We start from the raw sequence: 16,029 nt of genomic DNA on the forward strand, positions 1-16,029 counted from the left end.
CTACCCTAGTCCTCTAACAGAAAAAAATAATCAGAAACCAAAACTGAAACTTTACCTAGAATAGAATCATAAAATTATTTAGGTTGGGAAAGACCTTCCAGATTGAATCCAACTGCAAGGATCCTGCACAAAACTTAAAAGTGTCCAAAATCATCTCTAAAGGTTATCCAATCATGCCAAAACTGGAATTCTTTAGGGTCCTCCCTTCAACTTTTTGCCACTTTTACTTGTTTCCATCACGGGCAAATATATGACCTGTAAGCACTGAATAAAGAAGGCTTTAATCCAAATTTCCATCAGAGTTCAATGAATCATTTATTGAACAGCAGTTGTTATTAGCTTTTGATAATAGGAATCCTACAAGTCAGTATCCAGCCTACAGTTTGGATTCAATTTTCAAAAACAAATTTAATGAACAAGTAAGGTGTGTGTCACAAAGCAATAAGATAAGCCTAACCTTTTAAACTCCAGGCTTTGTATTAATTAGCCAGCACCATGACTTGAGATTGTTTTTCCTACGAGAACCTAAAACGAGAGTATGAACCACCACTCACAGTATGAAACCTTCTGATTAGAAATAACACAGCTACTTTTGTAAACATGCTGCATTCAGACTGTGTAAGGACCTAGTGATCACTGTGTACACATCATACTTTTCAGAAAACCTTTGAAAATGTTGTGCCTCAAAAATAAAAGTACTCTAATTAGCTTCCATCCTTACACAACCTACCCAGAGAAAAAGAAACATTTAACACAAAGCAGAGAAGAATCTTCTTCCCTGTTGCAGGAGGAAAGGAGAAGGGAGGATTTTTACCAGCTTGAGCCAGAGAAACTTTATCTTGCTGATAAGTTTAGCATGGTAAAACTCGTATCACTGAAGTGATTGTCCTATCATTGCATCATTATATTCTGAACCAGCTAGTCGTGCAAACATGACAGGGCTTCAAATGCACTGACAGTATTGCAGACAAGCAAAATTTAAATATGCATGAGGTGAATCAAGTACTCATTTACAGGATCACTTGGAAACAACAATCAGCGACACAGATCCCTTGCAGTTTGGGGGTTTTTGAAATTTGAACGTTTGGATAAAACTTCACATAAAAATATATGTACTCTTCTTCTGCATTAATTTTGAAAGTTGGAAAGGATAAGAAAAATTAGCATTGGTAATCACATACAAACAGATCTGACATAATTTTATTTGAACAAAAAATAGATTATTCAAAGAGGCACAAACAGCAGGTCTGAGATGGATTAGTGGTAAGTAATCCTCCCAATACTTCCTTGTAACAGCTGATTACATTGTTTGCAAAACTGCAGGGAAGTTGTCCTCTATTTTTCTAAGAAATACTCATTGTAATTCAGTTTGTAACCATCCTACCAGACTGGGCATCTTATTGCCCCCATTAGAGCTGTGACAAGGAGGCACATTTTATTCCTTCTGCTGAAGGGACCACTACTTCATGATATTCGAGATGGGCCTGCATTAACAGCTGGAACAAAAACCAAAAGATTCCAGCATTTATGATTACCTATGATGTTGGAAGATACCCTGCAGAGCTATGGTGCAGTTATTTGGAGTTGCTTTCTTGGGGAATTCAGTCATTTCAGGATTTGGTTTGATAGAGTAAAGCTCAACAGTCTGCATTTGTTCACAGCAGGCCAAGCTGTACTGATCCAACAAAATACTAGCAGTGATTTGTTTTATGCTAATATCATTTTTTTAATCCACAGCATAGCTACAGACCTTCAACATGGGGGTCCTGTGAGTCCCATAGAAGCCTTCAGCAAACTGGGATGCCTTTGCAATTTTTATCCTCAAAAAACAGTGTAGTCTGTAAAGACAGGTAAGATACTAAGGTGCAACCTTTTGTGTGATTAAAAGCCTCTTCACGAGTCCAATAACCAACTGCAAAAACTTTCTGCAGGTTTGCTCAATCTCTTGTGGTGCACGTGTAACAGCAGTTCTCATTCCATAAGTCTGTGTCATTTATCACTGCTGTCTTTTGTTCCTAAAAGATCTGAAAAGATGAGGGATTTCTGCAATCTCATTGGTACAACCAATGATACACACTTCAGAATGCAGGAAGAAAATTATTTCTCATTTTTGCTTTTTTTTCCCCTGAATCAACATTAAGATTTTTCTATCTCTTTCTAGTCATAAGTCTGTAACACAGTAGTAATTTCTCTTGATCTGAATGCTTTTTAGAATAAAAATCTCACTGCTTCCCTCCATTTGCTAGCTAGAGACACTTTGCTTGGTGCCCTTCCCCCTACTCTTTCTAAAGGAACTCCCAATTTCCTGTCTGCATCTTCCTCCCAGACAATTTTAAATATAGTTTCCCTCAGCTCTGGGAAATTAGCCCTTTTGATAGAAGCTTGTGATCAGACTTGTGCTCTATTTTCCTACACTAAATATAATCAGATCACAATTACTAGTCCCTAGGCAACCATCAGCTTCTAATCCAGTGGTTATTTCATTTTTATCCATCAAAAGGAAACCCAGAATTGACTTATCATACATTCAGTGCAATACCTTTTTGCTTTAGCGAATTATCCTCTATTTTCTAGCAACAATAGCTTGTTTTATGTCCAACTGCACAGATCTTCCCCTAAATGTCTCTTAAATTGAAGTTCCCCCACAATACCAGCATTTTATTAACTGTGAATTACAGAGGTACTTAGAGTAACTTCTCTCTAGTATCATTTGGTGGTTGGTACAGATCCCTCTGGCAGCGTATCGATCCACACACATTCAACACCTCCCAGCTACTTTTTCAATAACACTCAGAAAGGTAATGAAGTCCTTAAAAATCAGAGTGATACCTGACATGTTATTCTCTCCATACTTCACGCAGTGACTCTAATTCAGTTCAAATGATCCTGATGGATACATAAAACTTCTTATCACACCTTTTGCTTCTTAAGATAGCTACCATCATTGAGAACAAGGAACCAAAAGTTATATTCTCCATATTAATTGGAGGTTAACTGTAACTTTCGTAGATGTGCCAAGCTGCAGTTTGTATGTATTTGCCTTCCTTACCAACTTCATATAAAAATGGTAACTGAAAACTCTCCTGGCTATTTGTATGAAGTTTTCAATCAAGGTCATTGATCTTCTTCCTGCAAGTTGCAGATCACCTTGTTTCTGTGGCTTTTCTGACTACAGATGCAACATAGATTTCCACAAAAATGGACTTTCAGCTTTACCTCCCCAGGAGTACCTCCAGCTTAACCTCCAGAACCTTCTGGAGTAACAAAAGAAGGAATGCATAAAGGCTCCTAAACAATATATTAAACTCACAGGATGATTCCGGTGTTTTTTTTTTTCTTTATATAAAGCATACATTTGTCTTCCTAGGACAATCCCTTCGGGAACTATTAAGAACCTTTGACTTCATTAAGCATCAGTGACAAAAGATGAGCAATATTCTTTTTTCCTAAATCAAATAGGCTGTGCTCATTTAGAGAGAGAGTTCAAAATCACAAGATGTTCATTAAAAGACATGGGTTTTTTGATAAATTAGTTTTCCCTATATTTAAATAAATAAATCCCTCCTTCTACACAAAACTGCGTTACATGGTTTTATTTAAAAATTACACTTAAATACTGCCCAATATCAATGGTTTTGTAATCCTAATTCTCATAATCTGGTGTTATGGATTTTTTAAAAGTTCAAAATACAGTTTTCCCCAGTTTTGATAAGAAAATACCTAGCTTGATTTTCAGCTTTTATCTCCTTGACTTTGGCGTTCCCTGAAAGGAAGTTGGCTATTGTCCATCTTAACTCATGTAACATTTTGTTGCTTATGTTTAATGTAATTGCAAACATGATGTGCATTCATAATTAAGCCCAAAGGCTAAGCCAAGAGCCTGAGACATGCTGGAAAATGCTTAAATCAGAGTGGCAAATCTCTTCAAGAACAAAAAGTGGAAAATATACTACTAATGAAAATAAACCAATAAAAATATCTATTATAGTGCAAACATGCTGTGACACCATTGCCCATGACATTGAAAAGCATATAACCACTTTACTAATGAAATTAAATTATACTGGTTATAACAGACATGAGTCTGCACAGCCTGCTTAATGAGTCTAAATCTAATCAGAGGAACCTGTGATAGTCTGGTCCTGTCTGGACAGACCTGAAAAGCTGGAAGGCTTTCACTGCTACACAGCAATAAATCTTCAAACCTTGCAACACCACTTCTGGTACTTGCTTCTTCCTCTTCTGTCAAACTGCTGAAAATGTAGCATCTAACATTACCCCAGGAAGCCTTTCCAAAAAATCCCCAAACACTTGAATAACTGTGGATGCTTCTCACAGACCTTCTTTGGCACTATGACCTTGTCACAGACAAATTATGTATAGCAGTCTTTATAGCTCTGGGCTGTGGCAAGGAGGAACTAAGTATGTGCATGACTGATGGAAGGGGAGTAAATGTTTGCCTGGAAATTACAGCATCCCAAAAGTAACATGAAGAAATAACCCTCAAGACCAATGCCCAAAAGTAGCATGAGGAAATAACCAAAAAGAACAAAAAATGGGACATGAGAAGAAATCATTCAAAGCAGTGCTAGATTCAGAGACTCATGTAATGGTCAGCCCAAGAGACTGGTGATATCTCCTGGAATGGTGGAGGAATTTTGCCAGAGGAAAGGGGGAAGATCCTCTCATGATCTGGAAGAACATCAACCAACAGGACTGACAATCATGCAGAAGCACTGGAGCCCTCTTCCTCAGTACTGGAGCTGGGACAAAACTCCATGTTGGTCCCTGATTTGGACCATGGCCAGAACAACTCCATCCCGCTGGGCTCAGTGGTTGAAGCCCAGCCCAAGCAGCCTCCATCAGCCAGGGATGGAAGAGCAGCAGCAGGACTCCTCTGGATAGCCACAGCGTGGGCAGCAGAGTAGCCAACTGGAATGGGTCTTAGGCAGTGCCATTATCTGTTAGTGCTTTATGCAGGGTTTTCTTCAGTTTTACTGCTTTGCTGAGCTCAGGTATTTTAACCAGCTAATGAAATAAGCATTTCAATGAAGCAAGGGCTGGTCTCTTGGCTTAGCACTGCCACATGCACGCTCATCGATCGGCTGCCACCGCTCCACCGGGACAAAGCTCAGCATGAGGTGTGAGGACAGGGGGTACTGCAGGTATCCAAAGCAGCAGATCAATCCCTGTTGGAATGCTGGGGGATATAAGACAGATGATGGACTTTGGACCTGGTTAACATAAGACATTTGATAACAGGATGCCTTGGCAAAAGCAAACCAAACTTTGAAAATTAGACCAAGATTGCAAGAAGATTAAAATCAAACAGGTTTACCAGAAAAAGAAAACCCCATTAAACTCTGCAAGCAAGATATGATGTTATATGCATAAGTTTGTGTATGTGATTTTAACTTAATCATTGCAGTACACATTACTAGTCTCCCTGAAATAGAGTACAAGCGCTTGTATCCCACAATAAAATTGGATTCTGATCACTGAGTCAATCTCCTCGTCTCTCTCCATTGCAGACACATCCCTGCCCTCCCCTCCAGTGCCCCAGCTACCCGCTGACAAACTGGGAGAGCACATAGGCGGTGTGAGGCTGCCCCTGCAGTGCACAAATACTCACATTACTAACTCAGTAGAAAGCAACTTAAATGCTTCTCAGTAATTCCCCCCCCTCCCCCCGCCACTGCACAAAAGACCATGATCTCAACTGTGTATTTATTTTACAATGACAATGTGCTACTTGCACAGATGACCATGGCCACTCTTGGAATACAGCATTTTATGCCTTGTTTCCTTCTCAGAGAACACAGATAACCAAGAGAAACTGTGCTAATAGAGACCAAAAATCATGAATAATAAAACAGAAGACCAAAACAAAATGAAACATCTTTGTATCTAGCTGACTGGGGGGAAGAAATAAAAATCAGCCACAACCCCATGAAAGAAAACCCTTGGATTTCTCATAGGGCAATGGGTGACTAATTACCAGGAAAGAATACCAAACTGAGGAAAACTAGGATGGCAGCAATTCCAGGAAAAAAAAAAATAAAAAATCTTCAATATTCGATATCCCGGAGGATACAGAACAAACTGGAATACCTTATAGTATTATGAACTTATAAATCCACTGTAGTAAAAATATAAAAAGAAATCCTGCCCTTATGAATTATTTAAAAATCATATTTTAGTGCAATGGTATAAGCATAATAAGCATTACTCTGGATTTTACTGATCATTCTCATCCATATCTAAAGGAAAACAAAAATGGAAGTAGATAATTTTGACAGGGGACAGATTCTGAGGAAGAATCTAATAAAAGTGCAATACGCAGAGCAAAGACTTGACAGCAAATGGTATCAGTCTACCCAAGCAATAATAGGAGAAGAGACTGTAATAAGTGCACAAAGTCCCTTTTCCCATAACATGTTTCATCTTTTTTCCCACTTCTGTAGCTCGAGGTCTACAAAATCTACCATTTTACAGCAAACACAAAGGACTTAAGAGCTGTTCTGAGACTGAAACTAGAAACTGGAAATCTGAAAACAAGACCAACCCTCACACAAGAGCACAATCTTTTATATTGTGAAAACGATAAACTCCAAGAAGCACTGGTGCCAAGTAAGACAGTCCGAATTAATTAATGAAATGCTGCAAAAAATGGACAAAAACTCAATAAAGCTAAAACTACCAGGCACAGCAAACAAACCAAAGGGCTGATTACATGAACTTAAATACTAAGATGCCTTAAGACCAGCATGAAAGGTGACAGAATTAAGTTTTCATGTGCTATACCCTGCTTGTGCAAACATTAAACTCACAACAATCCACTTGTGCAAACATTAAACTTAAAACAATCCACTTCTCACTCTATTATCAAAATACAACCTTTATATTTTGATAATAGAGTGAGAAGTCTCATCCTATACATATGCTCACCAAATATTTTAGTATTATAAATTTTACATGACTTTTATAGACTACGGAAAATCAGACCCCGACAATGACTCTTCTGAAAAAATGCCCAAAACAAAACACATTAAAAAGAAAAAGGAATTGTTGACATGCTAAAATACATAGTTTCAGCCAGACTAGAGAAAAACATGGAAGGTACTATCAAACCTGCAGTTCACTGTCCAGTCTGCAGACGCTGCTCTGTGCCTGCTTACCATAGCAAAAATCAACAGACACCTCATGTTAAGAATTTTATAACACAAACAAATGCAAGAGGACTGCATGGATACAAGTATAAAAGGGCAATCAGAAAGGTAAGTCTGACATCTCTGTGCATATTCTTCCCCAGCAACAATGTCAGGCAATAGCTGCAGGCTTTCACACAAGAAACATGACAGCTAGCAAAAATGGAAGTATTGCAATTTCACCTAAGCACTGTATGCCTCCCCATCTTCTTACTAGGCAGCTGAAAGTTGTGTGAGGAACAGCAAAACTGTAAACTTCTGTCTCTATATTTTTTTCACAAGCATAGGGAACAGGGATACTAAATAATTCTCAGTACAAAGGTGTTAAGTTATCCAAATAGAAGACATTCTATTTAATGCAAATAAACATCAAAGAATTTCCATTCATATTTTAAACCAAGGATTAAGAGAGCAATTATTCACTCAATCTGCTCATTTAAGAATCCATCAACTAAAGAGATTAACGTGCCTTATGGTCACAGAATATGGGGCAGCTTTGTGCCTATACCTGCAGTAGTTTCATTAATAAATGCAGTCTTAGCATGTATTAACATTTCTGAGCTGTCACCTGTGAAATTTGCAGTAAAGAAAGCATTCACTTCTCCCTTGTAACATACAGTAACTACAGTGAGGGAAGCCAACTCCAGGGATTTATTTTTAGCAAAGTAATCATTGTGAAAAGGTAGTTCATTTTTCTTTACAAGACCAAATAAAATAAGTGAGAGACTATTTAAGCCACACTATTTAAAATGTGGCTGTATGATAATGGGCTCGTTGCAAGTGGCAATCTATGGCACAATTACTTAAGGTATGTAAGCTACATAAGCAGCATTCTATGTAATTCACAGTAACTATATTATTTGACTTCATATTCACAAGTTCAAATGGCAAATATGCATCTCAAATTGAGCACAACTTCTTACTGCTTACCATAAACCAGAGGGCTCAATCTGCATAAGGGTTATACAGCAAATCTGATCGGCATTCCATCTTTTTCCCCCTATACAGAAAGACAGCTATTAGAGCAACAGAGTACTAGGAAGGGCAGAGAAAGGGTCAAGCACTTTGACCATCATAACCTGCAGAATTCCTGGAATAGTATGGAGAAGGGATTAAGATACAGCAGCATATCACCTTCAAAACATTTTCCAATTAAGGAATGATAAAAAATAGAGTCTGACACAGTCATAGCAATTTCTGTACCAAGGAGACCTGATGAACCTTTGCATCATTGGAAAGTTCATCGGCATGAGAACGCACATCTTTTAAAAATGTCTAGGAAACAACATTATGCCTATTTCAAGTCTCCAATGAAACTACACATGAAGTCAATACAATGTCATGGCATTCTTTATGTCCTAAAAACGAATTCTTTATTCTAAGCTTTCCTTTTTTGATATTTTGCCATAACAGCTTCTGACAGAGCACCACAACACAGCCCAAATCCTCACAACAGGATCATGCTTCAGGCATTTTATTCACAAAGACTATCTGCTAAAGCTGTACTCATGCCTGCATGAAATTTTTGGTAGAAGTAGAATATATATGCAGCATAACTGCATTTCAGTAAAATACACATCTGACCTACAGACTGAACTGAGGCTGTCTCAGTTCTGAATAAGCCCTTAAGCCAGGGGCTAATAAAGGAAGGCATTCACCCCACCACACAGCTTGGGAGGCATTCCCCATGTACCTGGCCATACAGCAGATCCAGATACTGCAGATCCTTGTGGAGGAAACTTGTCTTCACTGTATCTGTAATATGTGAAGGTATGTATCAGGCTCTTCCTTTTGGTGCACACATGCAGCAAAAGCAATATGTTATTTTTCCCCTTGATTCTCTCTTAGCAGGGTGCTGTCAAGACTATCAGTAAGCTTTGAATGTGTACTCAATCAGCTTAAACTCATTTCCACTGTTTACTGTCCCTTGCCTGCTTGTTTCTGCACACATTGTTGGTACAGGTGACTCCAAGTGTGACACATTCAAACTCTCAGACTGAGATATAAAACTCAAAATTTTTTGGCAAAACAGTGACTAAAAAAACTTATTTAAGTGGAATGTTCTTCAGTACACTAACACTCTTCCAGGGCACTTGTTTCCATTACAAATGGCTAGGATTATGAGAAAGGACTGCTTTGTACTTACCAGAAATGACAAGGGCTTTTTAATGAAGTCATTTATATGCCCTGACCTCCTGTGAAGAATAATCCCAGAGGTAATTCCAGGTTAGCTGGCTCTGCACAGTCTTGGACAAAGCTGTTATCTCACTGAATAACTGCTGAAAGGACACAGCCCAACTTTTTGGCTTTTTAGTTATTACACATTTACAGAAAGGCCACCTGAAAGGCTTGATCCTGGGCAAGCAGGACTGCCTCCCACACACAGCATGTGTGACAAGCATGTGGAAGCCCCTGGGTCTACAGGAGGAAACTTGGGGAAAAGCAGACAGATGAATTTTGTGACTCCAAAAGATCCCAGGAGTTGTGCACAATATCAGGAAGGGACTCAAGACACACACACACAGAGAATTCACTCCCAGTGGTAGAGGGAGAGAGAACAAGGGAAAACAGACAGAAATGTCTCAATCTTTTTGCTAAGATGATAACCACAGCAAGACCTCTTTCCTAATTTTGATCCGGGAGAAAACTCCCAAGACAATCTGACAAAATGTTTGGCAAGCCCCATGAGATGTACCAAAATCCAAGTATATTGAATGTGGATTATTGCCCTTCTAGAAGTCAAATCCCTTGAGAGAAAAGAAGAGATCTTGCACCACCATGTCTGCTGATGTAAAATTGAACCTGTGGAAAACTGCAATCGTGCTTCAGAATGCCCTGAGCTTTAATGCAGTCAATATTCTGAAGGATGAGTTCCTCAAGAGAAAAGCTGTCATATTCAGTCTGGGGAGGAGAGAACAGAATGTCCCTCAAAACACTTCACAGCCCCTCTATCCGCAAGGAAGATCAGGCTGACCTTGGAAAAAGGAAAGGTCCACTATTAAAGCACTTCCTCTATTTCCTGAAAGTGGGAAACATGACCTAAAGACAAAGCCTAGAACTGGGTGTCAGATGTGGGTTTGCCTCTCTTCTAGAGCTTGAAGGCAGGTCCTAAGAACCCTAAAATGAGCCCTTAGAGCTAGCAAAGTAGCTTGTAACACAGATTTTGGAGTGACAGAAGCCACAGTTATCATGACGAACTTCATAATTTACAGAAGAGTAACTAAGTTTGTACATTTATTCAAAAGACAGGAGAAGTAACTGTAACGTTTTCAGGAAGGCATTTGAAACCTTAGATAAACCTGTCCTTTGCCAAAACAGAGGTAAAGGACTAATGCCCCCACCTACTGAGTCTCAGACTGATGGTAATCCCACACAGGGCTTGTAACTCAAAGCTCCAAGTGCCTTGTGCAATCCGCATGTAGTCTTGTCCCATTCCCTCTTTATCCCTGTCAAACAGGGATACTGTCAAACAGCAGTATTGAGAGAGATATATAGCTAGAGACAGGTAAAATAGATAGATAGATATTCTATGTCTTTCTGCTTTGTTAAACATGATTTAATTTAGTGAGTCCCCTTCATCCCATTTCATTCATGAAACCATCTACACAAACTGCTCAACTTAAGAGGGGCTTCAGTTCTATCCAGGATTTGATCAAAAAGCATACTCCATAATGGGCCAAACATGGACACACAGCAGTCTTTCCCAGGGGATGTTTTCTACTACCCCACCAGCAAGGATAACTTCCATGAGAACACTGACATCCTCTGAACAAATGTTTTGTCCTGTCACCAGGGCAGCTGGATCCCAACACGTACAAACTTCAGTAAAAATGCACAGGGGCCACATACAACAGAACTGTCTTTTGCACAATCTCTCCTTTACAGCTCTGGCAAATTTACAAAACAAATACAGGCAAACTCTGAGTAGGTCTGTGTTGTCCCACTTCCATCAACATCAGTGAAGCTATGAAAAGTTAAGGCAGCATCAGAAAACTACATGCCATCCTTCTTAAAATCTTACTCGGCAATCCACATAAAATAAATCAGTTTTGCATAGCCAAAATGCTAAATATCCATTTTCCCTTGCTCTTCACTGTATTCTAAAAGACAATGGAAATCACACATCCCAGATGTTTAGGCAGGGAGACAGACTCTCAAGGATTTGGTTTTGATGCTCACTCCAAGCATTAATGCTTAACTAAACCTGCCAAAATCCCTTGCTGCCTCATAATCTGAGCACAGAACACCTGGAAATTTTCACAACTTCTTGTGTCACTGATCAAGATTAAGATGATGAAAGAAAATATTGAAAGGTTTTAACTCTATTTGGATCAAACAGGCATGAACAGTTTGGACTCTTGGCCAAAGCTTCTTTGAACATTAAGAAATGCATCTGGCAAGAAATTTGAGAGTTAATTTCACATTAAAGCCTAAGAGCCTATGCTCTGTGCAGAACATGGAAGGAAAAAAAAACTTAACTCTTCCTACTGAAAAACAAAAGCTGACCTTTTCTTAAGCAAAGAAGGCATAAATTTATGGGGTTGAATTATCAACCACTCACTTTTACAGGGTACTGAAGGACACAGAATCAAAATGGAGGACTCTGTGGATGCTGTTCCTCTAAAAAAGCAATAGAGAAACTCATAGGGCCAGCAGGGGGATCAGAAGCACCAAAATTATCAACGAAAACAAATCCCAAGTGTTGGAGAAAAACCCCTCCTTCTATATGCTTTGACAGTGAGTTATAAAAACAGGGTGCTTAGAACAGACACATCCATTGAGTCCATCAGCCTCATAATTTTTTTCTTTTCATATTCAAAACTGAGGCTGGTTCTCTCCTCACTTTCAAGAATGTGGGCAGCCAGTGCCACCTTGTCCTTGGGTATGACTGGGAGCTTCTTGGCCAAGTGTTTGCATTCTGAGTTTTGTTTCGAATTTTCTTGCTTTTCCTTTTTCCCTTGCTCCTTTGTTCCTTGTTTTCTTTAAAAGTTCTGCCAGAACCCTTTTCATTCCCACCAATGACATTTATCTCAGACTGCTCAATAAAAGACAGTGGGCTAAAAAGAAAGAATGGATGAGCAGAACAAAAACTGATTTCATTTAAATTGTATACTTTAAAACTTAGAGCAAAAATATTCTTCCTTTATCTATCATTGAGCATGACTAATTATGATTAAGCTCCAGGTAGAGATACCTAAACATGGCTGACTTGCTCTTCTGCTCAGCAGAGATTTAATTGCTACATTCAGAGAACCCTAAAGGAGCAATGTGGCTCTCCTGTGACAGACACCTGAGACTGGTCAGCTAATTCACTCTTTAGGCTCTGTCACTGCAGTGACTTGATCTCCTGGGACAGGAATGCCATGCTCAAGGACAGATACCTAAATTATGGACAAATAACTAAATTACAGGTATTTTCCTGCAGTCCCTCCACTTGGTATGGACAGTCAGGCTTTAATAACCAAAACAGTGCATCTGATTCTTTGGTGAGACACCACCTCAGAAGAATTCAAACATGTTCATGCCACTGGAAATGCCAGCTGAGGGCTCTAGATCAGACCAGGCTCTGCTGCTGGTTCTTGCTCACTCATGTACCAAGCCAGACACACTGTTTGCTGACAAACTGTGGGCGTGAAGTGGCGTCAGTGTTATTAAACCTGTATAATGCCAAGGTAGCTAACATCTTTGTTACTCCAAGTTTTCAGCCTTACTACAGTACAAAAATTAGATCTATTTAAAAGTTTTAATCCAAAGTTTTGATCTTTGTATTTTTCCCCCATATTGCTGTTGAAGTATGAGCAATGTTTCATAGTCTCCAGCATCTATTCCAGAAAGACAATCTTTTAAGAGCAGTAGTTGTGGAACTGGGCCAGCTTCCAACTGTCTGACAGGTCTTTCATTGCTGCTGGAATACATCCAAAATATGGAAATGGCACACGTTTTAATACTGTAACTAATGATTACCAATGTCACAGAGTAATACACTTTTAGGTTGTGAAAACAGCCTAATAACACATTAAGGCCTAATGAAGCAACTTAGCCAAGGCCATTCCCTCTGTTTCAGTGTATTTTCATACACTATATTAATATAGGTATTGCAAACTGACACTTAGGAGGGAAATTATGATTGTTTTCTCTAAACCAAGGAACTAGCTAACCTACAAGTAGACTGAGAAAATTGTGGAACAGAAAAATCATTCAAACCCTCTACTGAAAAAATGAACTTCCTACTTGAGAGCAGTACTTTTAAGGCAGAAAGCTTTTAATTCACAAAGGTGTTATAAACATACCCCAAAGAAAGTTAATTAACTTAAATAGTGCAATGTAAACTAGTTTATGGAGCACACAAGAAATAGAGAGGACACTTATGACATAATTAAATGAAGATGTTAATGGCCTCAGCAGCGTCCTATGTGGATTACATATGGTTGATGCTTAAAGTGTTTGTGGCTGTAGTAATGGCAGTGCTCAGCTATCAGAACCCAGGACATTCCACTGACTGCCCTGGGCAATTTGAGACCCTGGCAAGGGGCTCAGAGACCTTGGCACAGAGTCAAAAACACCTGTGCCGTCGATTTTAGTCCATGGAAAAAATTACTAACTTGGTGTGAAGAGTTACAAGCCACAAAAGATTGAGTAGAATGTCAGTTAATTTATCACAGGGTGAAAAAGTAGAATTTGGGGTTTTAGAATGGGGGTTCAAGAGGCAAGATGGAGGAATCTGGGAGTGTCCTGTCCTTCTCCTTCTTCTTGTTCTTCATCTTCTGCTGTGATGGTGACACTTTTAGAGTAGAGACAAACTGACTAACATAAGTGATAGGTATTGGAAAATTATTGTAAATAAAGCACACACAATTCTTAGTATAAAAAGGTAACACCACCCCAAGGGTAGGGGCTGTGCCTCAACCCAACGTGCTGGACAGATCTCAGCAGGTCAGAGAAAGAATGGAGTAGAGAAGAGAAAATAAACAACCTTGAAAAGCAGAACTGACAAACCTCGACTTTTTCTTCGGTCATGGGGCTGAGAAAAAAGACTAACACCTCGGGGTCATCTCAACCACAGAAACCCAAGACTCAGCTTCTTTCTCCTCTGTTTTTCAAGGCAGTCCAAATACAATGCCTCCGTTCCAACTTGCTCAGCTCTCTATAATATCCCATAAATGAAAAATGCCATAAATAGACACAGACACAAACAACAAAACCCTTTGTTGTATTTATCTTCAACCGGTCACATAAAGCAGCAGGCCCTTAACCAGCACCTGCTTCTTCCCATGGAATATCCTTTGCCAACACCTGCTGCTGCTTCCTCCTACAAGCACAGAAGAGTTACACCTTTCTGGTCCTCTCAACAGGGGCTTTGAAAACACCTGATAACTCAGTAATATTCCTGTTAAACACAGCTATTTAAGGCAAAAGATTAATCTAATAGCATAATATACCAACATTTATTGTTCAGTGTTCTAAATAAATGCAGCTATTATCATATTGTCATGAACCAACTGAGATGCACCAATGGCGGCTACGGTAAAATAAATAATGTTATTTAGATCCTTCTTTAATTTTTACATAAAATCTTTCCCATGTTGCTTGATCTCCATTTGCTGTAACAAGGGTGGTCACACCTCCTACTCCCAAGAATGCAATCTCATCCAAGGTGAAGCCAGTTTGATTACTACAGACTTGCATAGATACTCTTTTCACACTGCAAGAGCAACATAGAAACAACACTCTGAGAAAAACAAAAAAGAAAATAAAACCAGTATGAGTTAGCAGTGAAAGGCTGTGGTACAAGCTGCTTTACCTTACTAGATAATCAATAACACTGTTTTCATATCTTGATGATGTTACAATTACTTGTACAAAGTGAACTGGAATTTTTATACTTTCCTCCCTTGGTTAGTGAAATGTCACAGTATTAAGAGTTAGCTTGAAGTAATACTTCAGTTCATCAGCACTCCTACATATAATATTTGGGAATAATGACCATAAGGATCATTTTAAAAAGCAATAAACTATTAATGCATGTGTGCTTGAATAATTTTGTTATACAGCATTTTATCTTGCAATAAGCATTTAAAAAACAGGGAGGAGAGGGGTGAGGGAAAAAAAGCCAGGACCAGAGAGAGACATCCGAGTCTTTGGATTTTTAATTTCCACAGGATGATGAAATAAGTCTTTTAGAAGCACTGAGAACCTATTTTTTTAGTCTTTAAAATAAAGCCCTGCTTTGCATAAACAGACAATTATTATAAAACCAAAAAAGCCGAGTGCAGAATGGCATTATTGCCAGCACACCTAGACACATCACCTTAAAAACGAACAGCTGCCAGGCAATTCTGACTGCCCCACACATGAATATCAGCTGGAAGCAAAACAACATTCACAGGGATGAAGGCAGTCCCAGCCCCTAAGAGCAGAAACCATTTCAGCTTTCCCACTTCTCCATCTCTCAACTCCCATATTTTTTGTTCCAAACAAACACCATTTGTCCCTTTTCCCCTGCCAGAACTTTGGCAGCATGGTGAAAAAGAAGCAAGGAGCAGAATGTCTCAGTTTTACATTGCAGATTTCTTACTTTATACAGCAGATTTCTTATTTTAGAGGAACACATCCAAAGGCAGACTTGTTACTAAGATTTCAGATTCTAAGAGACATCTCACACTTTACACAGCACTAGATACCAGTATATTGACAGATATAATGATAGGACACTTCTCAATAGTCTGCTCCCCTTTTTCAGTCATGACACCTTGTTTAACAGCATTCCCTCTTTTGAAGTCAATTTTTTTCACAGGATAATATTAGTTCTTAGTAAATTTGA

The 16,029-nt window shown here is 38.9% G+C and overlaps 1 protein-coding gene and 1 long non-coding RNA gene across 2 annotated transcripts in view; both read right to left on the minus strand.

The window, feature by feature from the left end:
- The window catches only part of HS6ST3 (heparan sulfate 6-O-sulfotransferase 3), a 279,479-nt gene that overhangs the window by 188,646 nt on the left and 74,804 nt on the right, over positions 1-16,029 (minus strand). The window lies entirely within an intron of this gene.
- Positions 8,144-16,029, minus strand: part of LOC135447583 (uncharacterized) — a 66,909-nt gene continuing 59,023 nt past the window's right edge. Inside the window, exons 3-4 of the long non-coding RNA XR_010440213.1 lie at positions 8,902-8,963; positions 8,144-8,208 (exon numbers count right to left, since the gene is read on the minus strand). This is a non-coding gene — a long non-coding RNA (uncharacterized LOC135447583). The remainder of the gene's footprint in view (positions 8,209-8,901; positions 8,964-16,029) is intronic.

Source organism: Zonotrichia leucophrys, chromosome 1 (assembly GCF_028769735.1).
Source record: "Zonotrichia leucophrys gambelii isolate GWCS_2022_RI chromosome 1, RI_Zleu_2.0, whole genome shotgun sequence".
NCBI classification, from domain to species: Eukaryota; Metazoa; Chordata; class Aves; order Passeriformes; family Passerellidae; genus Zonotrichia; species Zonotrichia leucophrys.